The sequence below is a fragment of the Pinus tabuliformis genome, chromosome 5_1 (assembly GCF_031772625.1).
Source record: "Pinus tabuliformis cultivar Carrire ecotype Pingquan chromosome 5_1, CPIR1, whole genome shotgun sequence".
Taxonomy (NCBI): domain Eukaryota; kingdom Viridiplantae; phylum Streptophyta; class Pinopsida; order Pinales; family Pinaceae; genus Pinus; species Pinus tabuliformis.
Genome location: NC_142305.1, coordinates 76,093,814 through 76,117,544, shown reverse-complemented (window position 1 = coordinate 76,117,544; position 23,731 = coordinate 76,093,814).

Below are 23,731 nucleotides of genomic sequence, written 5' to 3'. Positions count from 1 at the left end.
GAGGAATAATACATGATTGTGAGTTAGGAAACATGTGAGGCCATCCGGATGAGGAAGATCGTGGTTGGTTTGTTTGGTCAACAGATGGATCCAACTGTGATTTACTGTGATAATCATAGTTGTATCAAACTCTTTCAAAATCCAGTTTGTCATGATTGGTCCAAGCACATTGATATCTGATATCATCATCTCAGAGATTGTGTATTGAGGCAGATTACATTGTTAGAGTACACTCCCATGGAGGAGTAAGATGCTCACATTTTGACAAAGGCATTGTCAAGATGTAAATTCAAGTTTCATAGAGACAAGATCAGGGTAAATAATAATCTGTTTCTTGTTGAGAGGGAGTGTTGAGAAATGGTAACAAGAAATTCTAGTTTATTTTTTCCTTGAATTAAACTAAGAATTAAAATCAAATTCTATTCTCACAGCAACTTGTAAATAGTTAATTAATTTTAATTAACTTAATTAGCTTAGGACTTTTGAGTTGGAAGTCTTTCTGTAGTCATGTATATGTTCTCCCTAAGTTTTAGGGTCTAGTATGAGTTTAAATTGACTTGGAAATTAGATCACTCTGTTTACTGAGTTAAGTTCAGTTAAATTAGTTCCAAACTATTTGAGGAACTAATAGAGGACTATCAGTCAGTTGGTGCACTAGTGCATCCATAAGTGCTACTCCAGTTAACTTAATATTCCCTCATGAGAAACTCATGCATGTCAATTCAGAGAAAGACCCAGTTGAGACTAGAGTGAAGGGACAATGTACTATCATTTGTATTATTTACTACAGTGTAAATATCATACATGGATAAGAGATTGATCCTATGTTGGGATTACAGAGTTTTGGAAGCATGAATTCCATTTAAATACAAACTATTCATCCTAGGTATTACGCAAGAGATTAGGGGCTTAGAGAGCTGCTGAATAGGCTAAGGATTTGTCTTGAGCTAGCTTGTGAGCTGAGAGAGTTTAGCATAATTGTGTGGAATTGTTCTAGTGAGAACAAGATTTCTATCTTCACTCATATTTTTGATATATGCAATAAAGATAATGGGGTTTTAAGCAATGGCTTTCCCTAGATAAATCTTGTGTTATGTGCCATTGATTTATCTTCTTCTTGTTCATATTGTTTTCATCGATCTATTGGCTTCCACTGGTTGATAGTAGAAGTAGATTCTTGTCCTGTGCTTTAGTACATTAGATGAGCTTGTGAATCTACAAGATTTTCTACACATGTTGATGATGTAAGTTGTGACACTATGTACTGTGAAGTAATTGATGTTGTATTATATGAAAAAACTTAAACTTGTGCAAAATTCTGTATGACACTCCCTCCAAAAGAAATACAAGAGACTAATGCATGATGGGAGGAATTCCAATAAATAAATGAAACCACAATCCGCTAGCAACTTTTCCTGACAACTAATTAGACAATATTCGATGAGCTCATAGCTGTAATGTGGACCACTCCCTTCTTGAATGTTTCCTAAATAATTGTTTAAAATTGTGGACAATTTCAACAGTGGAAAAGTCTAAGCCAATAGATGAATCCACCTATAATGATAAGGTGTTGTTGATGTCATTGGTTCCACATCCAAACCTGCTTCTTCTAAAAGTCGTAATTTGTGCCAGTAGAAGCAAAAAAATGTGAGTCCAAAGCGACCTATTAAGGTGACTCCCAATGTGAAGCCCAATACTTATTTGAAGTACATTGAAACAGATGGTTTTTCTATCCCATACATTTTCTTGGATGCCATTTATGGAAGAATATCCTTCTCCAACTAAAAATTTTGTGTCAGAAGAGGGCTTTGGCACCAATCTTGGAAACTTATGATGAAATCATCATTCGTGACACTAAGATTGCCTAAGCTCTTGGAAAGGAGGAGTTCTTAGATGTACTTACTTAGCTTACCTGCTCTTCTTGTGCATTAAAGACATTTTCTTTCCTACATCCAAGAGAGTGCACCATTGTTGCTGACAGTTTGATGAATATTTGTCAATTCTTTAGTGGTTGTTTGATACCTTATAACTTGTTGGTAGGGATGAAGGATCTCGGCTTGGCCCATACATTGAAGGGACATATGTGGTATGTAGTCCACTTCCCTCTAATGTCTAAACTATGTTTTATGGTGCTCCTAATGGAGTAAAAGGCATTGCAACCACTACAGATGTTCCTGACTATTTTGATTTTGCACTTTCTACTTTCGTATCATGACTAAGTATCGTAATTAGTTTCCAACTCTTGAACAAATTCAACATCATATTCCACATTTCTATCACAATGAATACACAAGTCTAAGGCTATGTTTCATTCCAGGTGGAGTCCTCAAAACACCCTTTGTGCACACTTTTTGAAATCGAGGTGCATCACCATGGTGGAATCTTCATGGTAGTGATTTTCCACAAAATGATTTGATCATGAGCTTTACAATCGGTATAAATCTTTTATCATCAAGACTATTAAGGTGTATCTTTGTGTGCCACTTCATTTAAGTGACTTTGATGGTGCATACTTGATCCTCATTTGTAGAGTTATCAGTGATGATAGTGATCCACCAAGAAGTCGCGACGTCAATGCCCATTTTGGGACATTTGAGGAAGTGTCCAATGTTGGTGCATTTATGAATGCCAATATTAACTTTCTCCATATTTATTGGCACTCTCAACACCTTTCCATTACAGATAGTGCCATCATGGCTGCTCTTTTATGTGGATGGTCAAAGCCACACCTATCTTTATTGATAGTGTTTAAATTTGATGCTAATAGTTGGCTTATAGGTTTCTTGAAAAAGGCCGCAACCAATGATGGTAATGGGAGGTTTTCTTCCATGCAACCATAGTTGATGCAAAGGCCACATCAATCCAATGATCATATGAATTTAATACTGGTATGCAGATTCGATAACAGGTGGAGCGATTTAAAATCAAAATCTAGAGGCAAGGACACTATGAGGTACCACAAAGGGCATGGTTCCATGCCCACTATTCCATCTCAAGGAGGGAATTGAAGTAGGCCCAATAGTTCTTGTATCTCTGTTAGTGCAATAGATGGGGCGAGTTCCTGTTTCATCTACAACACCATAGGGAGTGACGAAGGTTCCCCCATACTAGAGCCCCCTTCTCCTACACCTCTACCTCACTAAGGAAATTTGACATTTGCTTCAAACCCTGGTTGCCATGGAGTCATAACCCACTATGATACCGCTAATCTAGATTGTGAGATACAGGAGGCTAAATATCACCTCAAGACAGAGAAAATAAAAGATAAAGAACAAGATAACACCCAAATATTTACTAGTGGAATGAAAAATCATTTTACATCTACATCGTGGCACACTCAATGTCCTTTTGAATGGCCAGCCTATTATTTATAATACTTTTTGTGCCTCCTTGAGTTACATCATTTAATACCATGGGTGGATACCACCTTCCATTCAAATGATTAAATCTTTTAAAAAGAGATCCATTTTACTTTTGTCGAAAAGGTGCCTTTGATTCTCACAATTCTCTTGCATGTGAATTTTTTTCATGGAAAATTTTAGATTTAAGGTTAAAGGCCTATGATCAGAGTCAGGCTCATGGTCATTTAAGAGTTAAAAAAATACAATTTTGTGGGAAACACTGATATCGAATATCACATAATCCACAACACTACTACCATGCCCACGGATACAAGTAATTTGGTTGGAATTTTGCCACTTAATTATGTCATTGCAAATTATAAGGTCTTGAAAACGGCATAACTTATTAAATTAAATTGGTACCAAATAAATTCTTTATTAGTTTTTTAATGTTTCTTTTGTATTTACTAGCTAAAATAGGTTCCTTATATAACCAAAGAGGATTAGGGTTGGAATCATTGCTTAGAGGAATAGCTTAGTTAGTTGTGCTTATAGAATTAAAGCCTTCTAATAAGAGAATAATACCTTCAACCCTCAAAGTATATCTTGTTCTAGGGTATTATAAGAGTATTTTTTATCTATATTTTTTTTCTTATAAAAGACAGATTCTTTAGACTTGCGAAATAATAAATTATGATTTAAATATTCCTAGTGTTAATGTTGGATATTTCAATCCAAATATATTGATTGAGAGGGTCTATCTTATGAAGCCGAGTGTGAGAAGAAACATGATTTTTTATATAACAAACTATTTCTGTAATCCCTCTACAAGAGGATTTCTTGTTCCACATTAACCATAAAATGAATCCATGTGAGAGATGTTAGAATGATCACCATGCTCCCAAGTTTCGACTAAAAATTACTATCAATTTTACTTGGGATTCAACTTATTATAAGACCTTTCAACCATGGAAATCCATGATAGTTCCATAAATTGGTCTAGAAGGTTCTAAATTCCTATTTATTACTCTCGTTTTGGTCTCTATCCCTAATAATAGTTTTTCTATTTCTAATGGTTACTCATTTTCCTTCACACCCTTTACCTTTTGAACCTCCTTCCTTAATTCAACATAGAATAAAACCCTCATTTATCCCTTTTAAGCTTGGAGATTTACTAAATATGCCAAATTTATGGTCACTACAACTTACCCTAACATGAATTAATCTATATTTATACTTGATTAACTTTCCCAATTTTCTTGATTCTATGATATAAGTTGTTTCTATTTGTGACTTGATTTTTAGTTCTTCTATTGCTAGCTTGTCCTCTATCTTTCATATTTTTTATACCAATAATTATAACATGTTCAAGACGCTTTTATTGCACTCACGATCCAAATCAATTAGCTTGTTCATTTCCATTTTTATGGGTTTGATGTCTACTTTATTTTCCAAAATTCTTAGGTGAGTTGTTATTCAATCTTTCTTTGAACTCTTTAATCTCATCTATCATGGTGCAATTTTATTAAATTTATGATTTTAATTTTTTTCCATTTCTTGTTGCCCATATCCCATTTTTGGAAATGAGTTTCAAACCCTAATATTTTATTCTTTATCAATTTGACTTCATTATAATTTTATTGTATGTTATGCTTTTTTATCTTTTCTCATTTTTCTAATAAATCATTATGAGCATTAAGACTTTCTCAAATGGCTTTGTTCAAACTCCACTTGCTAGATTGAGGTTTTGACATATATGTTGAAGTAGTCATAAATTTTATATATATATATATATATATAAAGAAAAACTTATACACAAATATGAGTAGTACTATATATTGTTATGAAGTATATTACCATATAATGTTGTAGATTATACTAACTAAATAAATATTCGTATCATCGTAAATATTCACCACAAATAAAATTAAATCACATTTGTTTTTTGAAAATATATACATAAATGCAAATATTCACCCCCAATAAATTTTATAAATATATCATGATCACAAATAAAATTAATTCACTTCCATATATACCAAAAAAAATCTCCACAAAAATTTATTAAATGCATCATCCAATTTGTTTTTTTATCACCCCATTATGTGTACAAATAAAATTAATAAATAAGACACTAAAATAAGTGCAATTTAAAATATTTGTGGAATGATGGTGACCCTAACACATTAACATTATATATTAAATAATCAAATATCTGAATAGTAATGTAATAACAGATAAATTAAATAAAATAAATGGTGTTTGAAAAATTATATAAATTTTGTTTTAAAGTCAAAGATTTTTAAATAAAAATACAAACAATTCTAATATCAGAAAGACTCTCAGTTCAATAATTTTTTTTAACTATCATTTTTTAATTAAAAGTATAAACCATTAATGTTAATCGTCCATATTTCACTTATCGCGTACTAAAATGTTTCACGTAAACATTCACCGTATTCATTAATCATATACAGGGAAAGGTTATTTCTCTCGCTGCATCTTTTCCTGATTGAAGGGCATCTGACACGATTTTTCAAAATGAATTTCATTTTCAGAATGAATTGACTGATGAAAAATAAGGATAATGAATCTCAGATGCATTGAGTTACATGAAAAATAAAGATTAAAAATGTAAATTTATTTGAGGGAAACAGAGTCGGCCGAAATCGGACAGATTTGTTCAAAAATTGGCAGCCGTCGGGCGAGAGTTCGATTCCCGCTCCAACACTGACTTCTATTCGTAGCGTCCAGCAGTTCGTCCACGCTTGCCGGCAAATTGAGTTCGTGCCCGTTCTTATGGTTGAGATTCAGGCGATGAATAAAGCGGCACCTCGTGCCGTACGGACACGCTCCCGTCGCCGTAAACGCTCGGCAGATCTGCTTTACATCAGTGAATCAAAAAATAAAAGAACACATCATAATGAAACAGAACCTTGGACGCATGCATATACAATGTCCATGGATCGAATCCTTCTGCGGTTTCCCTAAATAATGCATACACAATGTCAATGTCGACCGCATGAACCTTAAACTATTCCATGCTAATTTTTGAATTTGTTACCTCGGTTTTGTACTTGGGATGGCGACTGGTAGGCCGCAGATCATTTTTGCCGTGTGCAAACTGTTAATAAACAATCAACAAAAAGCCACGCCATAGAATAATTTCCGTTAACATTCGATGAATACAACATGAAAAAAGATCTACAGTGGGGATAACTGAAAAATTAAGGCAGAAAAATCTGACAGGAAATGAAGGAGCCGTGGAATTTTCGATATAATCACCTGGCATTTTAAGCCGTAGCGGCAAGTTCCGGAATCTTCCCACGATCGGCAAATTTCTGTCTTGTACAGGCTATTTGGAGAAACTCCGCTACTTGTGGCAGAAGTTTCGGAGCTCGTGCTTTTCGGCTTTGGACAAGCTACTTGTTCTGGAGTGAGAAACGAATTGGATTCGGTAATCACAATTCCGTCCATTACAATAACGTCCTCTTCAAGCTGTGCCGGCTTGTAAGTCGGTAACTTCATCCGCGGCATTTTCATCGGAGGTGTGCTGAATGCCGAAAAGCATGAAGGGGGCGACAAGCTCCCAATTGCGGTTTCGGTCATATTCCGAGTGCTTGAGAAGCTAGATCTCCTGTTCCAGCCTATAGGGCTAATTACAGGCTCGGGTGACCAGGGGCTCACGAGCGGTGGACTGCAAGTGCAATTAGCGGTCGTCGTTGTTACTTTTCTCAGTGGAAGCTTCTGCTCCTCCGCAGCACCGTTATGGAGTTTTGCAGCTTGAGCACTAGACAAAATATTCTCCCTTCCGGACGTCGTCGTTCCAGCTAAGCTGTGCGTGAAACGTAGGAGTCCCGGATCCAATTCTTGAATGTCGAGATCCAACGGCTCAATGCAGGCGTTAAAGGCGTGGCCGAGAAAGGCATTCACCGAAATCGGAACCAAAGGTGAGCGTCCCCTTCTAGGAACCTGCTTTGCCATATTTAGTCGCCGTTGGATGTCTCAGAAATCCCGATCTGTCTTCGGAGGATTAAAGACCGATCGATCGATGGCCGAAGCATCAAGAATTCAAAGCTTTATAATGTTAGCGGAAAAATAGACATATAAGTAACGTTTTTCTTAGAAATTTCCATTTCTTAGTTCATTACGCTAAAATTTAGCATAGAATGTTCATCAAAGAGTCTTTAGTTTCAGTGCCATATACATTTCTCCTCTCTCGGTCAATTTAAAAGATTTAAAAGGGAATCCAGTGCTTGGAATGGAAATTTTAAATGTCAAATTACAGCGTTATGTAGACGATCTTTAAGTTCAAATTTAAAGGATTTTGGTGCATATAAGCGAAATGAGAAAATAATAAATTCTTCAACCGAAATCGTAGTATTCAGAGAAGAAGAAATCAGTTAAATGAATGATCAGCCTGAAACACAATTGACAGTTTACTGATCGCATCCGGAAACCGTAAAATGATTCCTGTATCTCTAAATTTGGATTAATCTTCACAGAATTCATTCATTCAGCTTATTAAAATAGTAAACCAAAATTTTACACGGGTATTCTCCGATTTTCTTCTGTGGAACTTAAATTAAAGATCAGAACAGCAAACAGGAACAGCATAAAGCAATCGAATTACCTGGACACTGAAGCTATAAAGAAAATAAGAAAAGCTTCATGAAGATCACTGCCTGAAGAAGGGAAAGTAGGATCCAGCCAACGTCAGATCGAACTTCAAACCTGTTGAAGACGATATGCCGAAGGCAGGGTCGGAGAGGTTATCTTACATTACAGAGCAAGTTTATAGGGCAGTTTGAAGCCGTCAATATGATTAAATAAGATCAGAAAATTATTTCTCTGAGATTTACAAATATAAATTCTTTAATTCTGTAGCCCCGCCATTTCTAACGGAATATTTAGCCAAATGGTTCTGTTAGTAGAGAGTAAGTTCTTTAATTCTGTAGCCCCGCCGTTTCTAACGGAATATTTAGCCAAATTGTTCTGTTAATGGAGATTGACAGTCACCATGAATAGCAGTCCGCTACACTACCTTCAGTAACAAGACGTCGTTGTCAGGTGAAGCTCAACTGCAGACTGGACCGTGCATTTGCGATCATCTACGGCTGAGATTGAGCTTAGGTAGCAGAAATGAAATATCTAAAATGCCGCTTTCATATCATCCTTCTACTGCCATGTGTTTATATAAGTGCTGCAAATTATTAGATTTTAGGCGGGGCTTTGGTCCAGTCAGACAGTTACGTGGATTGCTTGGGTTCCACTTGTATCTCCTCAAATTTCCATTTTTATCATGGTTTTTTACGTAAAGGGTAGCTCTTAAGCATTGATGTTATGGATGCATAAATTTATCATTTTGAATGAAAAAGATTTTTCATCTGAGTGAGAAAGATGAGTACCACATCTATAAAATTGTAGTGGGTATTTATATATTTGAGATTGATTCTCTTTTATTATTATCAATTTTGTGGAACAACAATTTGTTGAGGGGTTTGGGCTCCCCATGCTCAACAATAAAGATTAAACCCAAGGATGAGGCCCAATTAGATTCTCCTGTGCTTAGTATGAAATAATTTTTCAACCATAAGTATTAAACCCAAGGATAAGGCCCAATTAGATTCTCATGTGCTTGGTATGGAATAATTTTTTAAGTTAATAGTCCCACAACCATTCGATTAACTTTAGTGGTTGTGTTAGGTCACCATTTTTGTTTGTTTTTTTCATTAATTAAACTATTACTTCAAACCATCTAATGTACTATCTCACTCACTTGTCACCATATTCACCATAATTCTTCACAAAGTATCACAATGTGCTTCTATATGTCTAAGTGGTTAATTAACATCAATCTTCTTTTATTTTTATGATTTAATTAGGATTATACTTTGATTTTACTAATGATGGTTTACCAACTTTGTTTTTAAGCAAGTTTTAGTAGCCATTTCCATGATTGATGTATCAACATAGTTCTAAAAGGAAATTAGGCACATGGGTTTTGTTTCTAAGACCTCCAATATGAATTTTTGTTGTTCAAAACTCACCTAGGTTGCACATGTGAGCCTCCAACACTTGATTAAAGATGATGATCTAGATTAACAACATTTTTTGGGTAATCAACTTTCAACATAATTTTTGAGCAAATGAAGAAAGATTTCGGAAAACTAAAACATGATTTTTTTGCAAAACGAGTCTATTTAGGCTCTAGGCAAATTGTTTCCTAAAAAAGTGAAGGATATGAGACATTTTCTTGATTCTTTGAAGGTTATTTTCCTAGACTTTAGTTGCGGCCATTTTTGAGATATGTGAGTTTTGGATCTCCAAACTTCTATTCTATAATATAAATAATAATCATCAGTACCTACAAAATCACTTTTTGTTGTTAAGAAATCCTCCAATATTTTTATTACATATTATATTTGTTGTTGGCCTAATAATTTATTGTGTGAGCATTGTTGTTGGTTCATGAATTAATAGTATAGTTTTGTAGTAATTCAGAGTTGTATGCAACTTTCCTAGCAACATGCAACCAATCCAGGAAGGGTCCCTTGTGTCAAGGAAGCATGTTGCTCTCTTTTATTCAATTTTATGTAGAGTTGTTTCATTCATTTGTAGATTATGAACATCATTTGATTACAATACTGTGATTATATTAATTTGTGTTTAACTCAAGTGATCACATAGGTTTATGTAGGAATTTACAGGGTAAGTTCCTCAGACAAAACACCAAAGGACACCGCTCACAAATAGATCACAGATCAATACACCAGTATTTTGACGTGGTTAAAACCCTCAAAGAGGGAAACAGTCCACGGCCTGAGCCAATGCGGCCACTTCAGGCAATTTATTAATAAAAGAATGAAAATTTACATATGCTTTTCTCATAGACGGATTACCCTACAAATGACCCTCCATGCTCTTTAAATAGAGATCATGGACCAATCGGGTGTTAAGCCACGGATCAAGTGTCGGTAATACCGAGGAGAGAATGAACCGTCGGATCACTACATATCGTGACCGTCGGATTGTAAGTTACAAAATGTACATAGTAAAGAAACACACTTTACCTAACTCTATACCTAACTCTATATAGACCAAGTTGTACTTAACTATTTCCTATGTGTCAGAATATCCTAACAGTTTATACTTTGCTTACAATTGATTTTCTTAGAGTTGGTGAGTTTATTTTCTTGTAGCCTTGAATTCATTTTTCTTGTGTGCTAATACAATGTAGGCTAATCATATGGATCTTTTGATTGAATAGAAATTGTTATTTACAATCACAAAACTTAGTAATACATTTATAAATTATATGTTTTAGTGAGCTTGTATTTGTTTCATGAAAATTCTCTACGTGGTTATGAGGATCTATAATTTTTTTTAAAACATAGCTATATTGAATTAGATAGTTGTCAATTGCTTTGATAGACTAGAATTTCTTTTCAATGTCAATCCCGCTCTTATTCTTTAGCTTTAGCAGTGGGGTTGCAATTCTTTAGTAAGTAATTGCCGATACCTCTTAATTGGCTTTCCGCTTGCGTTCAATTGGCTAAATTGAATTAGTAATAGGAACCTCCCCTTCTTTCCTATCGCCCCCTTTCAAAAAGTCAAAAAGTCAATAGCTTTATAGCCCTAAGTGATTAATGAAATTGGTATAGAGGAAGTAAGTTCTAGGTATTCAGGTGGGTAGCAGGCATAAACTGAAAGGCGGGTATATATATATAGATATTCCTAGCAATAGAGTGAGTTCTAATTCATCACTTGTATCTTGACGCTCGGCCGGAATAGTTTGGTACCAACCAAGCCAAGTCCATTAGGTAAGTTAGAAGCTAAATACTTGCATATACTTTTCTTTACAGTTCAAAAGTTTAAAAATTCATATTAATAAATTTAAATGTTACAAAATTATCATACAATTGAATTGACAAGAAGGTTTTGACACCTCCATGTCGGATCTTTGCCACATGGGGTGGTAGTAATTTCCAAGGGTTGGGTTGTTCACCCATTAAAAAATTATGTGAGCTAGGTTCATAATGTTGTGAGACATTTTGGTCCATATCTGGTGTGATAATTAGAGAATTGAGAGGACCTTTCCCTAGTATGAGAGGGTTGGGAAGGAAACACCTTTGATGTACTAGTTACTCTGCCCATGATAGACGTTGGGTAGCCAAGTGCAGAGTGGATAACTACTCAAAGCATAAGTAGAAATAATACCCTAAGATAAGTGCTCTCCTTTTCTTACTTCCTTGAGAGACCCTAGTCACAAACACGACTAGGACAATGACAGGTTCTCTATTCTTATAGGGGATGGAGTGATAAAAGTATTGAGAATCCAAGATAATGTCATGGTAAGATGAGTTGTTTATCATTCATAGTAGGTGTCAAGTGGAAGTGCAGTGATGTATGCAGCTGAGGCATCTTAACAGATTGAGAGATTTGAACCTTGCTCTTACACAATTAAATTTATTTGATTGCATACTAGCCATTTATTATTTTCTTTTTTCAATTGTTTAAAAACATGAAACTATGAAACCAAAAGATCTTCCCTCCCTCTCTGTCAGTTAGAAGAGTAGAGGAGGGTTCTATACCTAAAAGGGACACCCCTTTGATAACCCTTTCAGAATTAGGGCCCCATAATCACTAGCTAATATTTCTTTCTCACATTCCATACACTTCCTTGTTCATGGTCTGAAATTTTGGTGTCCTAGGTGTAGAGGAACCACACCAATCCATCCCAAACTTGGTGGTTAACTCTACCATGGTAATGATACTGTAGGGGAAGTCTTGCAGGAAAATAACTTGGTGCTAGGATGATCAAAACCTTAATGCCTCTTCTTCTCATTAGAAGGTCATATTATTTTAAACCCCATTTTTGACATCTTTTGTTTCCCACTTCGCACAACCTTTGCTCACTTAGAGCAATAAATTCGCTTTTGCATTTTCCTACCTAGAAGAGAGGAATCCCTCCTTTTGGGAGGGACTCCTAGGAATGAATCTAGGGGAGATAGGGGTTGTAACTCATAGGATTAGAGAATGAGGCTAAAAATCATGGTGTTGATGGTTCGAATCCCTCCTCGTCAACCCCAAAAGAGGAAAAAACGGAGGACTTTCAAGGGTAGGAAGACTATGATTTGGATAGAAAACACAAAGCTATGGAACTTGGTCTTCACAAACAATCATTTTTTGAAAATAGAAAACACAAAGTTGTGGAACTTAGTCTTAAAAAAGGGTCATTTGTTGAAAATGATACTTCGTACATTCGAGAGTAACCAACATATTTTTGTTTTACATCATGTGAATTTTCCTCATTTATGTGAGGCTTGGGAAGAGTATCAATAGAAACCATATATACATTGCTCATCATTAAGATTCCTACTATTGGATCATGGCCTCTAGAGAGAATGGATGACCACACCTTTGATTAAATACTAGTACAATACCTGATACATATTAGTTGGAAATAACCCTAATTAGATTTACATTAGAGATATATAATGAGATATTCTCCCAACTCCGAGGAGAAATATATTGACAACATGCAAGGATCCAATTTTGACTTCTAGGGAATGAACTGATAGTTTTAATAGCTAGTAATGGGTCGAGCGTGTTATCACTCCTCTGAATCTCCAAGGTTGAGGAAGAGTCTAGCTGAGGTAACCACAGACCCATCTTTTGACTTGGTAGCTAGCGCTACCAAGTTGGAAAGGGATCTCTCCAAAGTATCACAGCCAAGAAGGTTGGATGGATTAGGGTTTTAGGCTAATTTGATGTGCAGAGGTTGTTTGATTTGATTTGATTGGGTTATTGCTGGATGAGGGTATTAGGTCAAAGAGGCTAGGTCAGGGAAAATCAGATATGATTATAGACATTCAAAGGGGCAAGCTAGGCAGGAGGCTTAGCACTTAAAAGGTGATATAGTGAGATGGTTTAAGACTAATGAGGAGTTAGGAAGAGCATAGGAGATGTATTCTTCCTAAACTAAAGAAAGATGGACAAGTTATGATAACTTTCCCAAAACAGAGCATGAGCAAACATGTATTATGCCTATCAACTTGAAAATTACCATATAACAGACATGAAATGGTTTTTGAACTTACAAAACATTCATACAAATGATGTCAAAGAAGAGACAATGCTAAACATTCATACCACATGTATCCCAAAGAAATAGCTGCAACTCATCCATTAAAACTGGCCAAAATCTTATACAATAGTGTCTCTGATCACTAGTACAACATCCAACTGAATCCAACCTTTGAAAGGAGTGAAGAAAGGGAATATATAGACATCAAAACAACCTTCTCTCATCCTCAAGGGTTGAATCCTTGAGTTGAGGAAGAGATCCATAAAAATCTAAACTGATACCTAGAGTGTAGGGAGCTCTAAGTGACTCCTTCCTAATTACGTTGAAATTGATTCATTTGACTTGATGATAACTTTTCCCTGGTGAATCTACCACTAGGTAACTTATCCATATATTATTACATTTACAACACCAATTACATCAGTAAAAAGTTGATTTCCAAGGATACAAATCAAATCTGGAGAAAAACAATGAAAAATCAGGCAAATGGTCATGTGTGCCATCTTTCTGTCAAGTGCGCCCTCATAGTGTCAAGTGCGCCCTCCATCTTGAAGGCTTCTTTTGACTGCTTTCTCGATGTCCAAACTGAGCCCAAGATATCTCATTAGAAATCTTGTCATGTCTAGTTTCCAAATATTCCTTCAGTTTCTAAAATGGACTTGATTTGACCCTCCAAAATTTGATTCTCCCAAGATTGGTCTATGCGCAGCGCCTAGACCAAAACTAAGGCAGAAACATGAATTTTTGCTTGTTTTTTGCCCTTTTCACTTGCTAGTTTTGCAAACAAAGGCTGGAAACATGGTTTCCTTAGATGTATTTTTCATTTTGCATCCAGTGGTGGTCTCCATTTGCTCAAAAAGTTCCCCAAAAAAGTGTGTAGCGCCTAGGGCGTTGCACGTTTGACCATGCTGCTTATACAAAATTGTCCAAAAACACACAAAAAAGACAAAAATTGCAAAAATGAGTCAAAATGCTCCAAAATTGGTGAAGTGGTTGATGATGGTGTGGCTAGGATTGGATTGAAGCCTCTGCAAGTATATCAAATTTCTTTTTCTTTTCTTGGTGATTTAGGTCTTCTATCTTTGTGTTTGGTGCCTTGAGTTTTTCCCTTGCATTTCTTTCTCTTTTGGCATAGTGCCTTAATGTAAAAACTCTAGGGAGGTATGATGTTGGTGGAATGTGGTTTTTAGGAATAAGGAATGGGAAAGGTAAATTAAAGGAGATGGGGTTAGGGATTTATGAAATGGGGGAGGGGATAGGGAATAATAATATGATGGAATTTAGGATAGGAAAGTGTTTACAATGTTGGGGGTTTGGGAGCCTAGGTAGTTGTAGCACCTAGGGCTTAGGGTATTTGGATAAAGGGTTTAGAGTATTGGGATAAAGTGTTTAGAGTATTGGGATAAAGGGTTTAGGGAAAGGGAATTGTAATGAGGGAAGGGTATGAAAGTGTATGGGAATGAAATTTGGGAATTGAGGGTGCAATGGTGGTTTTGAGGGAGATATTAGGGTTTTGATATGAGAAAAACACTAAATTTTTAATGAAACCTCAAAATACCATACGAAATGACTGTAGGAGGAAGACAAATGCTCTATTTATCTATCACTCACTTGCCGGGGGTTGAAGACAACATTGCTGGAGCTTTGGAGGCAATTTGGTGAAGTCTAGAATTTTTTTGGCTTTTCTAGGCAAGTGAGCAGTGCCACAAGGAAGTGCACCCTCTCTTTGGCAAGTGCATAGTGCAAGAAGGAAGTATGTAGCACTAGAAGCAAGTGCACATCACCATATTCCAGCTAAGTTTTTAAGGGGTTCTCGTTGTCCAAATTTAGTTCATGATAGATCGTTGGAAAAATCTCTCTCTTGGCTACATAATGGACCTATCAAGCACTGAAAATGATCCAAGTATAGCCCCTCAAAAATCAATTCTCCCAAGACTGCTCAAAAAGTGCAGAATGAGGGTGAAAAAATGAAGTGTGCCCTTGCAGGAAACTTTTGGAGGTCTTCCACAACTCCAAATTGAGCTCATGAGAGCTCATTGGAAAACTCTTTCTATCTAGGTATTAGGTGACTCATCAAGCAAGTCATTTTGAAAATCCAGCTAGGAGAAACATTGATTTTCCCAAGGTCACTCTAGAAATGCAGAAAAAATATTGTAGCAACTGCGTTTTTGACATTTCTCCAAAACCATGACACCTGTGTAAACAGTGAAGGATATTTTTCATCCTTGGCCTATGATGGACAAAAAAATCTCTCACTTTTGTCAAATTCATCTCTGTTTGGTCGGAAACATAGTTTGAAGTAATACTGGCCCTATGTGTGGCAAATGATTTGTCCCTTGGAATGATTTCTTGAAAAATGATGGAGACATGATGTTTATGAGTTGGAATGGCCTCATACTTTCTGAAATGACCTCCCTTATGCCTCCTCTACTCAGATGTCTTTGATTCCATAGCCAACCCTAGCTCAGTGGGAGAGGAAATTAGGGTTTAGTGCTTGTGGAAAATGATGATTTAGGCACCCTTGGGAAAAGACAACTCCCTTTGGCATTCACTTAAATTTTGAAACTTTACCCTTTCACTTGACTATTTCTTTTGAAAAATTGAGCTTTTTATGGCCTTGCATCTTTGGAACACTGAGTTAACAGCTTGGGATGGTGAAATTATTACATTTAAAAGACATAAAATTACATAATGAAAATACAAAAACTTACATTTGAACTCAAAATTACATGATGAAATAAGAATTTCTCTTTACAAATCATCTTAACATGGTGAAGAGATGTTATTTGATCACCCTTTACTTGTTGGTCTTATGAAATGGAATGCAGTTTCATTGGAACCTTGAAAACCCTAATGACCTAATGAAACCTTGAAAAACCCTAAAAGACCTAATGAGACCTTGAAGGGCTGAATTTGAAGATGAGATGATGACCTGATGACTGATACAAATGGCATGATAAAATTAACTTTATGGATGATGTACAGTCAACAAGATATGAAAATATGCCAGCAAGTAATCACATTTAGGGAAGAGTGATGTTTCTTGGACTAGGACTGCCATCAGTGACTAATTTTTTGCATGACCTAGTGGAATGATAAAAAAAAATTGAGTGGGACCCTTAAAATGAATATGAAAATATGAGTTTTGATCATTGATGGCAGTATGCAAATACTGACACTAACATCGACATTATTGGGGATGGCACCTCCTTGGAGGTGTCAAGAACACCGTAGACCAAGTGCCTAACCATGTGGGCCAATATAATAAAAAACTAACAACCAAACTAAACACCAAAAACTTCAATCCAAACTATGAGATCATTAGAGCCTTAGGGCCTCCTCCTCAGGCTTCAAACCTTGATGAATTCTGTCATCACTTGCTGAAACAAAATCCACACCCTATTCTATTCTAACTGCTGAAAATAACTGCTAAATTAGGTAAAGGAAAAATTCCAATGAAGCCAATCAAGCAACTAGATACCTGATTGTTCTCTATTTACACTATCTACAAAAAACTTGAAGATTGGCAACTCAACATACAACTGAAGCTAAAAACTATGATTCAAAACAAGATAACCATCATGATATGATGACTGTAGCAAACTAGTAAAAGGATCTTGAAAAGCATGAGCAAACGACAGATCTTGATGATCATCATAAAGATCATAACAACTGTCAAGTTAAATTGTTTCCTCTTCATGAGCTAGAGGCAACACATTGGCATGTTCCTCCACTTTTTTCCTTTCTTCCACCATTGTTGATTGGGTGAAATGATCCTTCTAGTGTAACCAATCTAGTAGCTGGTTACTTACTAAAATTCTTCTCTCACTTACCTCGAGCAAGCAGAATGATGTATATGTAGGAAACTCACAATGAAAACTGAAAACAAGTTTTATGTTGATAAACAAAACAACATTCATCTTCTACAATGCTTGCAAAAGATTGTCCAAGGGATCTTGAAAATTATGAAGCATTACCTTTTGTGAATCAATAAAAGGAGAAGAATAAGCATTATTTCCATATGGCTGTAACAAATTAGCAAAAGGATCCTCCATAATATTTTCAACAACATAAGTGTCCATATCTATGGGAGTTGGGGCAAACTCATTTTCATCAACAAACCTTTCATTTTCTAAACCTTGAGGAAGATTTTTATCTGTAAGGGGCTCTAAAACAACTTCTTCTTTATCAATGTTCTCTTCTTCATAATCACTTGGAAACTGGATAGAATGTACAATAACATCGTCATTCTTAATGGATGGAATATGGATTTGCAAATTAAGAATATGATTTATTTCTTCTTCAGTCAAAGGAGGAAGTACTCTTTGTTTTCCTTGGAAAAACAACAATTGTCTTCTTTCCCTTCTAAAGTTTGACAAGGATGTTGAATATCTTCATTAATTTCAAGCAAAGGAGTATATAAATCTTCATCAGACTGTTGATTCATTTCATGTGATTCCTTTTGACTACCAAGATGTAAAATTCCTTCATCTTCAAGAAAAGAGGAAGCTATTGTATGCTGACTATGATCTTATGTATCAAAGTGACTGGCTTCTTCAGAATGTTGTTGAAGGGAAAAATCAGAGAATGCTTCAATGATTTCTTCATCATCCATACATTCGATATCGTCAATACTTTCAAGATATCCAATGAAACCTTCACTATAATCACAACATCTTTGTAAAGAAAGATAAGACTTCACATAATGGTTGGAGAACACATTATGGAAATCTTTTAGAGAACATAAGCTTCCTTCTGGTAACCCTTCATACATACCCTATCTTTATCTTCATGGGTAGCCATAAACAACTTCATGAGATAGTCCTCAGGAAACTCAACTCTTAGTCTACATACATGTACATGAAACCTTACTAAATGCAAAGTAGCATCATCTTCTTGTTCATTTTTAAATATAGGAAGATTTATAAACCAGTCAATATGAGGCATAGGATTTGGAAATCCATGGATCTGAGATCGATCCATAGGAGAATACCTGGGATTCTTCTTGTAGTAGAACTCATCTTGACAACAATGAAGTCACCAAGAATGTTTTCAAACTACTGGTTCTTGAAAAGTGGAGTCGCCATGAAGTGTTGATTTTCTGGATCTTTCAGTCAATGGAGTCGCCATGTGAATGGTACAACCTTCCTATGTGTCTAACTGATGTTCAACATCAACAATTAGATCTAAATCATTGTTGTTTTTTCCCGGGGAAGATAGAGCTTCCACTCCTCGACAATGATGCCAGTATGTTATCACTCCTTTGGATCTCCTAGGTTGAGGAAGAGTCCAACTGAGGTAACCACATACCAATCTTTTGACTTGGTAGCTAGCCCTACCAAGCTGGAGAGGGCTCTCTCCAAAGAATCACAACCAAGAAGGCTGGATGGATTAGGGTTTTAGGCTAGTTATGATGTGCAGAGGTTGTTTGATTTGATTTGATTGGGTTATTGCTGGATGAGGGTATTAGGTCAAAGAGGCTAAGTCAAGGCAAATCAGATATGATTGCAGACATTCAAAGGGGCAAGGTATGTAGGAGGCTTAGCACTTAAAACATGATTTGGTGAGATGGTTTAATACTGATGCAGAGTTAGGAAGAGCATAGGAGACGTATTCTTCCTAAACTGAAGAAAGATGGACAAATTATGATAACTATCCGAAAACAGAGCATGAGCAAACATGTATTTTTCCTATCAACTTGAAAATTACCATATAACAGACATGAATGGTTTATGAAGTTACAAAACATTCATACAAATGATGACAAAGAAGAAACAATGCTAAACATCCATACCACATGTATCCCAAAGAAATAGTTGCAACTCATCTATTAAAACTGGCCAAAATCTGATACAATAGTGTCTTTGATCACTAGTGCAATATCCAATGATATAGACATCAAAAAAACCTTCTCTCATCCCTAGGGGTCGAATCCCTGATTTGAGGAAGAGATACACAAAAATCTAAACTGATACCTAGAGTGTAGGGAGCTCTAAGTGACTCCTCCCTAATACATTGAAACTGATTCATTTGACTTGATGATAACTTTTACTTGATGAATCTACCCCTAGGTAACTTATCCATATCATTATTACATTTAAAACATTAATTACATCAGTAAAAATTTGATTTCCAAGGATGAAAATCAAATCTGGAGAAAAACAGTAAAAAATCAGGGAAATGGTTAAGTGTGCCATCTTCCTGTCAAGAGCGCCCTCCATATTGTAGGCTGCTTTTGACTGCCTTGCCGGTGTCCAAATTGAGCCTAGGATAGCTCATTGGAAATATTGTTCTGTCCAGTTTCCAAATCTCCCTTCAGTTTCCAAAATGAACTTGATTTGACCCTCCAAATGTTGATTCTACCAAGACTAGTCTATGTGCAGCACCTAGGCCAAAATTGAGGCAGAAACATGATTTTTTGATTGTTTTTTGCCCTTTTCACCTGCTAGTTTTGAAAACTAAGGTTGGAAACATGATTTTATTAGATGTATTTGTCATTTTGCATCCAGTGGTGGTCTCCATTTTCTTAACAAGTTCCACAAAAAAGTGCGTAGTGCTTAGGGTGCTGCCTGTTCGACCATGCTGCTGATATAAAATTTTCCAAAACACACAAAAAAGACAAAAATTGCAAAAATGAGTCAAAATGCTTCAAAATTGGTGAAGTGGTTGATGATGGTGTGGCTAAGCTTGGATTGAAGCCTCTGTAAGTATATCAAATTTCTTTTTCTTTTCTTGGTGAGTTAGGGCTTTAATCTTTGCGTTTGGTGCCTTGAGCTTTGCCCTTGCATTTCTTTCTCTTTTGGCATAGTGTCTTAATGTCAAAACCATGGGGAGGTATGATGTTGGTGGAATGTGGTTTTTAGGAATAAGGAATGGGAAAGGGAAATTAAAGGATATGGGGTTAGGGATTTATGAAATGGGGAAGGGGATAGGGAATAATAATATGATGGAATTTAGGATAGGAAAGTGTTTACTATGTTGGGGGTTTGGGAGCCTAGGTAGTTGTAGCACCTAGGCTTAGGGTATTGGGATAAAGGGTTTAGAGTATTGGGATAAAGGGTTTAGGGAAAGGGAATTGTAATGAGGGAAGGGTATGAAAGTGTATGGGAATGAAATTTGGGAATTGAGAGTGTAATGATGGTTTTGCGGGAGATATTAGGGTTTTGATATGAAAAAAACACTAAATTTTTAATGAAACCTCAAAACACCATACGAAATGACTGTAGGAGGAAGACGGATGCTCTATTTATCTATCACTCACTTGCTGGGGGTTGAAGACAACATTGTTGGAGCTTTGGAGGCAATTTGGTGAAGTCTAGAAGTGTTTTTAGCTTTTTTGGGCAAGTGAGCAGTGCCACAAGGAAGTGTGCCCTCTTTTTGGCAAGTGCATAGCGCCAGAAGGAAGTGTGTAGCACTAGAAGCAAGTGCATAGCGCCAGAAGCAAGTGTGCATCACCATATTCTAGCTGAGTTTTTAAGGGGTTCCCGATGTCCAAATTGAGTTCATGATAGCTCACTGGAAAAATATCTCTCTTGGCTATAGAATGGACCTATCAAGCACTGAAAATGATCAAGTATAGCCGCTCAAAAATCAATTCTCCCAAGACTGGTCAAAAAGTGCAAAGTGAGGGTGAAAAAATGAAGTGTGCTCTTGCAGGAAACGTTTGGAGGTCTTTCACAACTCCAAATTGAGCTCATGATAGCTCATTGGAAAATTATTTTTGTCTAGGTATCAATTGACTCATCGAGCAAGTCACCTTGACAATCTAGCTAGGAGAAAAAATGATTTTCCCAAGGTCACTCTAGAAATGCAAAAAACCTCTTGTAGCAACTGTATTTTTTACGTTTCTCCAAAACCATGACGCTTGTGTAAATAATGAAGGATTTTTTTCATCCTTGGCCTATGATGGACAAAAAACTCTCTCACTTTTGTCAAATTCATCTCTGTTTGGTTTGAAACATAGTTTGAAGTAATACAGGCCCTATGTGTGGCAAATGATTTGTCCCTTGGAATGATTTCTTAAAAAATGATGGAGACATGATGTTTATGAGTTGGAATGGCCTCATACTTGCTGAAATGACCTCCCTTATGCCTCCTCTACTAAGATGTCTCTGATTCCATAGCCAACCCTAGCTTAGTGAAAGAGGAAATTAGTGTTTAGTGCTTGTGGAAAATGATGATTTAGGCACCCTTGGGAAAAGACAACTCCTTTGGCATTCACTTAACTTTTGAAACTTTACCCTTTCAATTGACTATTTCCTTTGACAATTTGATCTTTTGATGGTCTGGAATCTTTGGAACACTGAGTTAACAACTTGGGATGGCGAAATTATTACATTTTAAAGACATAAATTACATAATGAAAATATAAAAACTTACATTTGAACTCAAAATTACATGATGAAATAAGAATTTCTCTTTACAAATCATCTTAACATGGTGAAGAGATGTTATTTGATCACCCTTTACTTGATGGTCTTATGCAATGGAATGGAGTTTTATTGGAACCTTGGAAACCGTAATGACCTAATGAAACCTTGAAAAACCCTAAAAGACCTAATCAGACCTTGAAGGGCTGAGTTTCAAGATGACATGATGACTTGATGACTGATACAAATGGCATGATAAAATTAACTTTATGGATGATGTACAGTAAAAAAGATATGAAACTATGCCAACAAGTAATCACATTTAGGGAAGAGTGATGTTTTTTGGACTAGGACTACCATCAATGACTAATTTTTTGCATGACCTAGAGGAATGATAAAAAAATTCTGAGTGGGATCCTTAAAATGAATATGAAAAGAGGAGTTTTGATCACTGATGGTAGTATGCAAATACTAACACTAATAGAGTGAATAGAGGCCTCTTCACCTTCAACTTTGGAAATGTAATCACATTAGGAAAATGATGGATTTGTTTCTCCAAAATTTTCAATATTTCGAAGAGATCATTGTTTCCATATTTCCTTTCCTCGACTACTGGGATCCTATCTTGATACTATGGCGATTTTGTATGAAAACATTATGAATAAGGACATGTAACATTTGACTTACTCCTAATCATAAAAGCGAGCTCTATTTTGAATAAAATAAGTTTTGAATAAAATGGATCTCCGAAAGAAGGATTCAAACCTACGACCAATCAATTAATAGCTAACCACTCAACCATATAGTTATTGAGGAACAACACATAGTCCTAAAGGAAATTTTGCATAATAATTCATAAAATTTTCTTTATTCGTCATTCATTATTACATTCATTACCATATATTTGTACATTCCCACCACATACAAACTCCATGAGACATAAGAGCATTAATTGGTTGATTTCCATGATTTGATGGCTACTTAGATTGGTTTTTTTTATCTTCCTAGCTTTCTTCTAAAAAAAATTGTTTTTGCTATGGACATTTCCTAATATAGTTACAAAAAGTTGTGGTAGCAGACAATTGGATAGGGAGTTTTTCCACATAATTTAAAATTCAATGAATATGAATCAAGAAAATATAAAACATGATTTTATTGAAGAATATGATTTATTAGGTTTCATGTGGGAAGAATCCTCAAAAAGTGAAAAATATTAGATGTTTGGAAGAAGTTTCAAAAGGGTTTTATTCAAATTATTCCATGAAATACGCACTCCCCTGTTTGACCAACAAACCTTGTGTACATCCTTGGGCACTTGGGATTTAGGATATTTGATGCCATTTGAATTTATTATGATCTCCACATAATCTTCATAATATATTCACATGATCTCCATTATCTTAAACCTAATATAAGTTGGTTGTAGATCCACTTATTTAGGGATTGGTTTTATCTTGTAACCTATTTCCTTTTGTGAAGGATGAGTTATATGTATAAATATAGATATAAATATATATATATATATATATATATATATTTATTCTTTGATTAATACCAAACAATAGTTTGCTCTTTTCCAATGCATGTGTGCTAAGTTAATATAAGTTCTATAGACTCTCTAACAATGCTTCATTGAGCCAGGAGGGCTCCTTGTGTAAGGGATGTGTTTCTCTTCTTCTCTTAGTTTTGTTATTTAAATTTAGTTGATTTAAGTGTGCACTTTCAATTTCATTTGCTTACACTTTGGTGTGTTTAATTCCTTGTAGTTTGAATTTTATTCTCAACTTTAATTTGCTTCTATATTAATACAGTGTATGCTAATCATACATATCTTTCTATTGGATAGAAATTGTTATTTGTAATCACAAAACTTATCAATACATTATAAATCATATGCTTTAGCGAGCTTGCATATGTTTCATGGCAATTCT